Source organism: Micropterus dolomieu, linkage group LG08 (assembly GCF_021292245.1).
Source record: "Micropterus dolomieu isolate WLL.071019.BEF.003 ecotype Adirondacks linkage group LG08, ASM2129224v1, whole genome shotgun sequence".
Lineage (NCBI taxonomy): Eukaryota > Metazoa > Chordata > Actinopteri > Centrarchiformes > Centrarchidae > Micropterus > Micropterus dolomieu.
The window spans coordinates 23,982,238-23,994,026 of record NC_060157.1 but is presented as its reverse complement, the minus strand read 5'-3'; positions in this window follow the sequence as shown (position 1 = coordinate 23,994,026).

The window sequence follows — 11,789 nt, the reverse complement described above, 5'->3', positions numbered from 1 at the left end:
TGCAAAAAAACAGTTCAGCATGAGGATAGCAATATATAAACTTTTATGTATTTATCTCTCTCTCTACATCTCTTTTTTTTTTTCTTTTTTTTTTTTTTGCCATCAACATTTTTTTTGCCAACATCACTTGTTTTACTTTTTCTCTTTCTGTTACCGCCACACACTTCCTCTTTCTCTTGTCTGTCTTCTGTTTTTCCAGGAGCCGTTGCCTCATCTCTTCAACCAGATGTTTTGTCGTCTGTATCTGTTAAGAGCTTTAAGAGAGCTCTACCACAGTGCTCTGGACACCCTTAACCTACCCCCCATCAGACAGCTATAGCTTTGACGAAAGTCATCCTGTGATCACGCTTAGCCCTACCTCCCCACTCATTTCATCTCACACAAACACTCACGTATGTTTTGTAATTGTAACTTCATCACACACACACACACTTCATTTAGCAATGAAAATGTATTCAGCTAAGACAGACTTCCCTCCTCCCTTCACTTCCTTCTTTCCCTTACCTTTCCCTCTTCTGGGCAATGTTACAATACAGTCCGTGGCTGCCATAGTCAATTATGATACATTGTTTTACCTACCCACTATATAGCTTCTACAGCTTCTACTTTTCAGTCAGATTTCTGTAGCTGGACATACTGTAACTGTTAAAATAGGATGTCATTACTTGTAAATCATGTAATGTGAACTCAGTAAACTCAAGATCAAGCTAAACTGGTTGGATTGATTTTCCTAGAAAATCTGAGTTGTTGGTATGTTGTTAAAGAAATCGAGGGGAAGTACACGTATATTTTCTTACTGAGAGTTTGAAGAGAAGTCTGATACGACTATGATGTATGTATGGTAAATAAATATGAAGGTACCCCAAACAGTCGTTTAGCTTTGCTTAGTATAGAGACTGCAAACGGGGAAACAGCCTGGCTCTGTCCAAAGGCACCAAAATCCGCCTAGAGGCACCTCTAAAGCTCACTACTTAACACATTATATCCTATTTCTACAAAAACCTGGAGACTCCAGGAAATTAATGGTCCCAGTTGAGAAATAGTCTGTTAATGAGTGAGTTTTTTTGCTAATTTGTTACCTTTTGGACAGAGCCAGTCTAACTGTTTCTCCTGCTTCTAGCCTTTAGGCTCAGCTGCTTATGTTTGCGCTGCTATATATCAGTCTCATTTTTCCCAAATTCCCGTATTTCCCAAAATGTAAAACTATTCCTTTGGATTAGTTTCAAAATGTGGATGGAGAAGATTCCTCTCCCATAACCGTTTCAGGCATCAGAATTTTTTCTATAGCTAAATTTGCTCCATATACAGCGTCTCAGTTAGTAAGATGGGATGCTTTTTTTTCTGTTGTAATTTATGCCCTTTGACTTAACAGCCCACAGAACTGAACTTTGGGACTTTTACTAGGATTTTAGTGCCAAAAGCCCACCCGTAGTCAAGACACCCCAACTAAACTGTCATTATTATCACAGTACCCTCCTATAAGTGTCTTTTTTTACTTTGTTACTGTTGAACGTCCCATTTCATGTATCTAATCCACTTTATCAATGCCACACAAATATTTAGTCTGTTAAAAAAGAGATCCATTAGTCAGAGCCCTCCAATAAGTCACAGTTATCCTACTTGACAAATCACAAATGTTCACTATCAAACGACATTTATTAGATGTGACAGATTTTGTTGAAAAAAACATACATTAAAATAAATACATACATTTAAAGCATTGTGCCATAACTTTAGGAAATGCATGAAATGGCATGAAAATTATGTGTGTGTGTGTGTGTGTGGATATATATATATATATATGAGTTGTATGCCAAAATTTATTAATTTTGGTAGGGGAAAATAATTGTCTAAATGCTAAATAGATCCTTCAGTATCTCTGAAATGTGTAGTGTTGCCACTTCATTTGAGTACTGTCTGTTTAAAATGTGCCATAGCTTGCTTTAACTTTGTTTCACTTAATTTTGTAAGTTTTTTTTTTTTTTTTCATTGAATATTAATAAGAATAATATAACAACATACGCTCACTTCAAACACTTCTCACAGCATGAAATGTGTGTTTGATCCCTACAAATGTTGCTTGTCCCTGAATATTATATTATATGGAATATGTACTTTATTTTATTTACTGTAGAAAAGGGAATGGGATGTGCTGATTTATTTACAGTGACCGTGTCATTTTAACCACTGCTGAAATTAACAGTATTAATGCAGAAGAGATGCAGAATAAGGGACTTATTTTTTCCTACCTTGTACATTTCACTGTATCTGTAAACAGACGTACTGTATGTGATAGATCGCTTTCTTGTAGCCATTGGAGTGTTTCTCTTGTTGCCATGTTTTTACCCCTTAGGCTTCAATGTCTCTGACCTTCTCCCATCTATCATTCTTTTCTTTCTCCTCTTTGCCATCCTAACTGCAATCTCTCTGCTAAGAGGCCTCATGTCCCTTTATTTTGTACTGTATTATGTATTCACATACAGAGCTTAAGCCTGTCTGTCCTAATTTTAGTACCACTGGATTTGGATCTTGTGATATGAAGGATTTACAGCTGGAAACCAGACCCCAATTACTCATTTATTTAACAATAATATTAAATAAAAAGTCATTTCAGCAACCATGCACAAGCTGGAAACATTTACATCAACTTTACTGGACATTCCTTCCTATCCTGAAAGCCCTTCAGTGTATTTGCCCATGTGAATATAAAGCATACGGTCACACTCTGACACACATCTGTCCACCTACAGTTTCTGTGTCTTTCCTGTCTTCAGAATTAAAATAACCATGACAGATTCTCTCGCTGTGCGTTGGTCTCTGGCTTCAGTATCTATAGATACAGTGGATAGAAAAAGTCTACACACCCCTGTTAAAATGCCAGGTTCTTATGATGTAAAATAATGAGACAAAGATAAATCATGTCAGAACTTTTTCCACCTTTAATGTGAACTATTCAATTGAAAAGAAAAATAAAAACCCTCAAATAACCTGGTTGCAAACAAAGTGTGCAAACCCTTAGACTAATACTTTGTTGAAGCACCTTTTGATTTTATTACAGCAGTCAGTATTTTTGGGTAGGAGTCTATTAGCATGGCACATCTTGACGTGGCAATATTTGCCCACTCTTCTTTGCAAAAGCGCTCCAAATCTGTCAGATTGCGTGGAAATCGCCCGTGCACAGCCCTCTTCAGATCGCCCCACAGATGTTGGATTCAGGTCTGGGCTCTGGCTGGGCCATTCCAAACCAATCTTCTGGTGAAGCCATGCTTTTGTGGATTTGGATGTGTGCTTTGGGTCGTTGTCGTGCTGAAAGGTGAACTTCCTCTTCATCTTCAGCTTTCTAACGCCTGAAGGTTTTCCAAAAAAGGCCAAAATTGCCTGGTATTTGGAACTGTTCATAATTCCCTCCACCCTGACTAAGGCCCCGGTTCCAGCTGAAGAAAAACATTCCCAAAGCATGATGCTGCCACCACCATGCTCCACTGTGGGTATGCTGTTCCTCGGGTGATGTGCAGTGTTGTTTTTGCAAACTTCAGCTGTGCTTGGATGTTTTTCTTTGTAAGAAAAGGCTTCTGTCTTGCCACCCTACCCCATAGCCCATTCATATGAAGAATACGGGAGATAGTTGTCACATGTACGACACAGCCAGTACTTGCCAGAAATTCCTGCAGTTCCTTTAATGTTGCTGTAGGCCTCTTGGAAGCCTCCCTGACCAGTTTTCTTTTAGTCTTTTCATCAATTTTGGAGGGACGTCCAGTTCTTGGTAAAGTCACAGTTGTGCCATATTTTCTCCACTTGATGATGACTGTCTTCACTGTGTTCCATGGTATATCTAATGCTGGAAATTATTTTGTACCCGTCTCCTGACTTATGTCTTTCAACAATGAGATCTCTCTGATGATTTGAAAGCTCTCTGCGGACCATAGCTTTTGTTTGGAGATGCAACTAAGAAAATATCAGGAAAATCCTACAAGAACAGCTGAACTTTTGTGATTAATCAGAGTCACTTTAAATGATGGCAGGTGTGTAATGACTTCTAGTTAACCTGAGTTTGAATGTGATTGGTTTTTTTCTGAACACAGCCACATCCCCAGTTATAAGGGATGCAACCGGGTTATTGTAAGGTTTTTATTTTTCATTTCTCCCCCTTGAAGATTTTTTGTAGAAGTTTGTTTTTCTATTGAATTGTTCACATTATAGCTCACATTAAAGGTGGAAAAAGTTCTGACATGATTTATCTTTGTCTCATTATTTAACATCATAAGAACCTGGCATTTTAATAGGTGTGTGTAGACTTTTTCTATCCACTGTAAATCCCCTCATGCTCCACTACCACCCACAACCCTTAGGTCATATATGCAACAATAACCCACACACTGTATGGATATACAGTATATGCTGTTATAAGTGGTACATCACTGTAGATACAACCCTGGAAATGTGATGTACTATTCGTCTTGTATTCTTCACTTGTGGCCTTTCCCTCCCTTCTGCTGATCATCACTTCCCTGTTTTGGACCTCATTTATAAAGGAGGGACTGATTAATGGCTGATTACAAGCCAAAGATCGTTTTCTTGAAAACCTTCGTTTAATTACAAATTTGGTGGGCTACATCACATTTCCACCCAGATGTTCTGTGGTGTATCACAAAATTTATTTCTATGTGTTATCCAGGGTATGAATCCTGTGGACTGTGGTGATATACTTTGGTCTTATGAAATAGTTATAGAGTGTACTCCAGGATAAAGGTAGAGATAATGGATAACTGCTAACTTTGTAAATGCACGTTGGATGGTGTATTTGGTCCCAGATTGTTCTCCATCTCCTGTTTTATCTCTGTAAATACATAAGCTATGTTCTGTATATTACATATACTGTAATTCAACCAACTCTTCTTTCCTCCTTGTTTTCATCGGTAAACCAGTTGGTTCTGCTGCATTCAAACTGGGAATCCTTTCTAATTTTGTATGCAATTGTATACAAATGCAGTGTGTGATTATTAGTTCATTAAACATGGTATATATTGAATTTATGATGCCATCTACACCCAGACTGTTCTTTTTCTTCTCATTTCCTTTCTTCTACCATCACTCTTTTTTTTTTTTTTCTGACTTTGTTTTTTCGTTCCTTTTTTTAATATAGTTTCTGTATGAGTTTCCAGCTGTCCTTCCAGTATTTGCCTCCCTTGCTTGTTTCCTTATTGTCCTGTCTTTGCATTCAGTTAGTGAGACAGAAAAGAAAGGAAAAGGAAAAGTGGATTGACACATCTGGCAACCGTTTCAGGAGGTGCTATTTACACCCTCACTGCTCCTATCTAATGTTCTGTCCCATTCACTATACAGTAAGACTGGACCAATGAACATCAGATTTGTTGACGTGTATATACGTCTGTGTGTGTGTGTGTGTGTGTGTGTGTGTGTGTGTGTGTGTGTGTAGATATGTGTCCCCAAAATATAATTCTTGTCTGGGTTGAATTATAACTCTAAAACCCAGAGAAATAAAATTTGGTCTCAGCTCTTTAAGGCAAGATGACCACTATCAGTCATTCATAGCTGCACATCAGTATTTCTATCTAATCCTATCACTCACATGCACACAACATTTAACACTTTCCCTTCTCAGCTTTTAAACAAATCTTTACTTTCCGTGCTATGCTTGCTATTGTACATGTGGGATCAATAAATTATTACTGACTACACCAACCTGTTGATTTTGTTGATCTGTCATATTTTAGGTTAGTTACATGCTATTGGTAACTAACCTAAACCTATTGGCTAAGGTGATAACTGAGCAGCAAAGACACATATTGATTGTGCTAATAAAACTGCTATTAGAAGAGGATTCACCATAAGTTCACAGCAACAATTAGCTTGTAGCCTAGATAGGAGACCATGCAGGCAATTAGTGAAACCTCTATTTCTTGGAGAGAAGATGGTTGTTAGTTAATGTTTGCAGTAATCCGCCATTTCTTGGAGAGAAGATGGTTGTTAGTTAATGTTTGCAGTAATCCGCCATTTCTTGGAGAGAAGATGGTTGTTAGTTAATGTTTGCAGTAATCCGCCATTTCTTGGAGAGAAGATGGTTGTTAGTTAATGTTTGCAGTAATCCGCCATTTCTTGGGGAGAAGATGGTTGTTAGTTAATGTTTGCAGTAATCCTGCTGCACAGCTGATTCCCAATTAGCTGATCTTAACTTAATAATAAATTAATAGTGAGGATTATTATGTTGTAGTGACCTATTTTCTGAAAGAGTTATGAATAAGCATTATAGATAAAAGTATCTGTCAAATGGCATTTGTGTGTGCGTGTTTGTAGACTTTTGTAGGAGTGGCAGAATAACCACTGTGTTAGTGAAAATTACAGGCTCATTTTACACCATGTTTGACCCCTTATTAATTACTTAAACTGCGTAATTTTTCTATGTAAAACCATAACCTCTCAGATATCTGTGTATATTTTGGTGCCTGTTATCAGTATGTTTGCAGATAGAACTTTGTCTCTTTAACATGGAGGGGGAAATTATTCACTTGATTTATAATGTTTTGTCATGAATGTTTTATTTGAGCAAATGGCATTTATGCAATTACAACTGTACAGATCTGTTTACAACCATATTGACATACAGTAGATGGTCACAACATAAAGTGCTCTTTTTTTCTTCTTTAGTTGTAATGAACTTGTATAAATGAGGTTGTGACATTAAATAAAATTAATTAATTAAAAATTAAACTAGAAAAAAAATCAATTAGAATAAAAACAAAATACAGAAAACAATTTAATAAAATGCGACACACGAGGTCGATCCCACCCTACCCCAACCACCCTATCCTACCATCGGCTCTCTGCTCAGCTGATGTCAGAGGGAAAATTCTACTGTTGGGTCACGTGTTCAAGATAAAGAGTGAGAGGTGTCTAAATCATGTCAAAATGAGGAAGTTTGAGAATATCTTGTTCTTCCTAAGTGCACTGTGTTTGTGAGGTCACTAAGCCACATCTTTGAAGTGGGGACTTATTTTTTTTTTAAACCAGCTTTCCGTCCTGGTTTAATAGAGAGATAGGGCGATAAGAGCCAACTTCTTCTTTGATTTATGATGTTTTCACAGAAAAGATACCCTCCACCCATTCAGGCTGTCAGCTTCTTCTTCCAGCATTTCTGTCAAGAAAGTCAGGAGAGTGAGAGATGGTCTAAGGCCATGCAGGCATGATACATCATCAACATAGATCAACTTTCTCACGGAAGCCACAGTGTTCAACAACCTGCTGGGCCCTTTGAAGGCTTGCAGAGTATAAGATAAGATAAGATTTGAAATTGGTATAACATCCTGACATTTACAGCCATAAATGATGAGTGACAACCAATAAATGTGGTGATCTCACAGAGCAGTTTAATGATGTTTAACCTCTTTCTCACAGCCTGTCCTGATCTGCAGTAATGAGTCAGCTCTATTTGTCTCTGTTACAGCACACAGCTAAAGAGTTGTGACATTACTGAAAAAATTGAGAGATTTCTTGGACTTGAACTTGATCCAACCAGTATTGCCTCCTTCACAACATTACATGACTGAATAAATAAAACACACACACACACACACACACACACACACACACACACACACACACACACACACACACACACACACACACACACACAGAGACACACACACACAGAGACACACACACACAGAGACACAGACACACAGACAGTTCTCTGGCTGATGCAGTTTGAGACAGGTGGGTTTAAGTTTCATAGGGAGCATACTCAGGAGTGCTCTGTGAGTGTGTGTGTGTGTGTAAGTAAGTAAGTATAAGTAAGGTGATAAAGAGGTTACTTTGATTTTCTCATTTGAACAATCATCTGCTCCTGGGGTCTGTTGTGTGCTTAGCAAGAGCAACAGCACCGCTGTTTCTGGAGATTTTCAGTCACTGTTTCTGCTTATTTACATAAGTTACATTCACAAAGAGGTTTCTTTCAGTTGGAATATTTCATTATCAAGCACAGCTGCACTGCAAATACTCTCAATGCTGTTTTTTCCCCTTCTTTTTTGTTTTTAAAAAAACCCAAAATGGTGCATATGAGCACAGCACAAATATATTTTAGCGTGTGCACTCTGTTCTTGATGTGTTTTTTTGCCTACATCTTCTGATGTGTGTGGAAATTGTGAAATGAAAAGTTTGTTTTTGTTTGCAATGTTTTTTTCTAAGCAAGTAGTTTTGGTTAAGAGACTGAACTTTGTATGCCCCCCCCAAATGAAAAATAGTGAAATATAAATAATACTTGTAAATTATTATACTATGAGGCTAATTTATGCTGTGTAAAAGGCCATAGGCTGAGCTAATAATTTTGCCTTTAAAAAAATCCAAAATCTTGGTAGTCATTATTAATACAAATTTTGTGCTTAAAATAAAACAAGAAAACACTTAAGAAACTGAAATACATCTTAAAAGTAAAGACAAAACATATATAAAATAGAATAAATTAAATTCAGGAAAGGCTCTCCTATAAAAGTATGTTTTAAGAAGGGACTTAAAAGTGTCCGCTGACTCATCTGCCCTGATTTCCTCGGGCAGGCTGTTCCCGAGACTTGGGCATTGCAAACCCTTTGTCCCCTTTAGTTTTCAATCGACACTCTGGAACAGACAACAGACCTCTGCCCGAGGATTTCAAGGTATGTGCTGGTGTGTATGGGACTAAAGGTCAGAGATATGACAGGGCAAGAGGCCATGAATAGGATTAAAAATAATCAAAAGTCTATTTCAAGACATACTGGGACCCAGTGTAATAAAGCTAAAACAGGGGATATGTGTTCATATTTCTTTTTCTTGTCAAAAGCCTTGCAGCTGAGTTCTGTACTATCTGGAGTCGATCAATAGATTTTTGTCTCAAGCAAGTAAAAAAGATATTGCAGTAATCCAGGCATGATGAGACAAAGGCGTGTAAAATGGTCTCAGTGTCCTTAAAAGTTTACATCGATCGTATTTTTGATATATTTCTAAGATGGTAAAAACATGATAAAACTATTAAGTATTAAGCTCAAATTAAGTATAAGCTTTGTGGTGTGCTGCTCAAAACTTAAATTACTGTCGAACCAGATGCCAAGATTTTTAGCAACAGGCTTGATGTGATTCACTAGGGAAACAGCATTTGGCAGTATTTGCTTTGCCATCTGCTGGGACCCAATGACCAGGATCTCTGTTTTGTCTGAGTTCAGCTGGAGGAAATTATTTGACGTCCAATTTCACAGAGGCTGTCGGTAAGTGAACTAAACATTCCAGGGTCTGTGTTTCTCAATAATGTGTCCAATGGGAAGCACATACAAGGAAAATAAAATGGGTCCAAAGACCAAACCCTGAGGCACACCATATTTAACTGAACAGAATGAAGAGGAGTTTGAAGTTCTCACTATTAAACTTGGTGGCCTGCAACCAATCATATTTGCTATAATTATATTGCTCCCCAAAAACGCCTGGAGGATTTTTATCAGAACTTCCAGAATTGTGTTATTTATTATCATTAAATATTATTGCATCTCTAAAGGTTAGACCTAAGTCTGCAGCTAGTAAGAAGCATTGGATAATTGACAGTATTCACAACTTTAAAAGAGCATGCAGAAAAACAGACGCAGATCAAGTCTCGAAGTCCATTACCTCAGTGTGAAGGATTTATTATCAAACTACAATAACAGTTCTAAGGATACAAGAACACACTATTTTTCTGAACTGATTTCTACACATCAACATTATCCTAGATTTCTATTTAAGACTGTGGATCAGCTGGTAAATCCAGCCCCTCCTTGTGCCTCAGCTTAAAGTGCTGATGATTGTGAATTGTCTTTATCTTATATTACTGATAAGGTGGTGTCAATCAGAGCCTCTATTAGCCCCTCTGCCTCTTACTCAGAGGTCCTTCAGCAGTCCTTCCCCAACAAAGAGATTGTTTTGACCAGTTTTATCCCATTGACTTGTCTGAGCTTTTAAGGGGAGACGATGGCGCAGGGGATAAGACACATGCCTTTGCCGTGAGAGACCCGGGTTTAAATCCACTGTGACACATCGACCAATGTGTCCCTGAGCAAGACACTAGGGGTTACCTAGTTGCTCCAGAGACGTGCGACCTCTATCATATATATTGTAAGTCGCTTTGAATAAAAGCGTCAGCTAAATGACATTTCTTCGGTCCAAGCCCAAGGGGGGCATGGGAACCGCAAGGGCTGGCTGGGAACCCGTGTTGGTTTTTGGGCTGGCTGGTCTTTATTAGTGGTCCAATCCGATTGCAAGCCATCGTGGTTCCCAGCACCAGGACCAGTGGAGCTGGGAACCCTATTTTATCCATTTTCGTTTTTATTATTATTTTTCCGTACATTTTTGCCTAAAAGAGATACTGCGGCCTAGACGTTAAGTGCTACAGACATACAGAGTAGGTACAGACCCCTGAGACAACCTCAGGAGCAAAAATTCGCACACTTCAACCTCTAGGGGAAGTATAAGCAAGGTCAACACGTTTGGGTGTGGAACTCCCACGTATTCAATTCAATTCAATTCAAATTTATTTATATAGCACCAAATCACAACAACAGTTATCTCACAGCGCTTTTCATAAAAGAGCAGATATAGACCATACTCTATGATGTTATTTACAGAAGCCCAACAATTCCCACCAAGAGCAAGCACTAGGTGACAGAGGCAGAAACCTCAAACAGAACTATGGTTCAGGGTGGGCGGCCATCTGCCTCGGCCGGTTGGGAGAGAGGGGGGGGAGAGGGAGGGGGGAGAGAGAGGGCAAGAGAGAGAGAGAGAGAGAGAGAGAGAGAGAGAGGGCAAGAGAGAGGGCAAGAGAGGAACAGAGAGAAAAAGAGAGGGAGCCTACACAATATAAACACAGAGGTACAGACAGTAAAGGTGATGTTGCTATAGACTAAATGAAAAAGGGTATAGATATGTATAGTAGTTAATGATAATAATCATAATGTTATTGATTATAATAACAATAATAACAATAGTTGTTGTAGCAGAGGGTGTCGAGCAGGAACATGGGGGCAGCAGGTGACCCGCAGCCACAGCTCCAGAGCCAGAAACACCTGCAGGAAGTGATAGGAGGAGAGAGGAGAGGGACGAGAAAGCACAAGACTACCGGAAAGGGGAGAAGTTGTGTTAGTAACATGCAATAATGGGATGAGGTTGCATACAGAGGGAGAGAAAGTAGAGAAGAGAGGAGCTCAGTGCATCATGGGAAATCCCCCGGCAGTCTAGGTCTATAGTAGCATAACTAAGGGATGGTTCAGGACTCACCTGAGCCAGCCCTAACTATAAGCTTTATCAAAGAGGAAAGTCTTAAGTCTACTCTTAAATGTGGAGATGGTGTCTGCCTCCTGAACCCAAACTGGAACCTGGTTCCACAGGAGAGGAGCTTGATAGCTGAACGCTCTGGCTCCTAGTCTACTTTTGGAGACTCTAGGAACCACAAGTAACCCTGCATTCTGGGAGCGCAGTGCTCTGGTGGGGTAGTAAGGTACTATGAGCTCTTTAAGATAAGATGGTGCCTGACCATTAAGAGCTTTGTAGGTAAGAAGAATGATTTTAAATTCTATTCTGGATTTTACTGGAAGCCAATTCAGAGAAGCTAAGACAGGAGAAATATGATCTCTTTTCCTGGTTCCTGTCAGAACACGTGCTGCAGCATTGTGGATCAGCTGTAGAGTCTTAATGGACTTTTTCGAGCAGCCTGATAATAAAGAATTGCAGTAATCCAGCCTAGAAGTAACAAATGCATGGACTAGTTTTTCTGCATCATT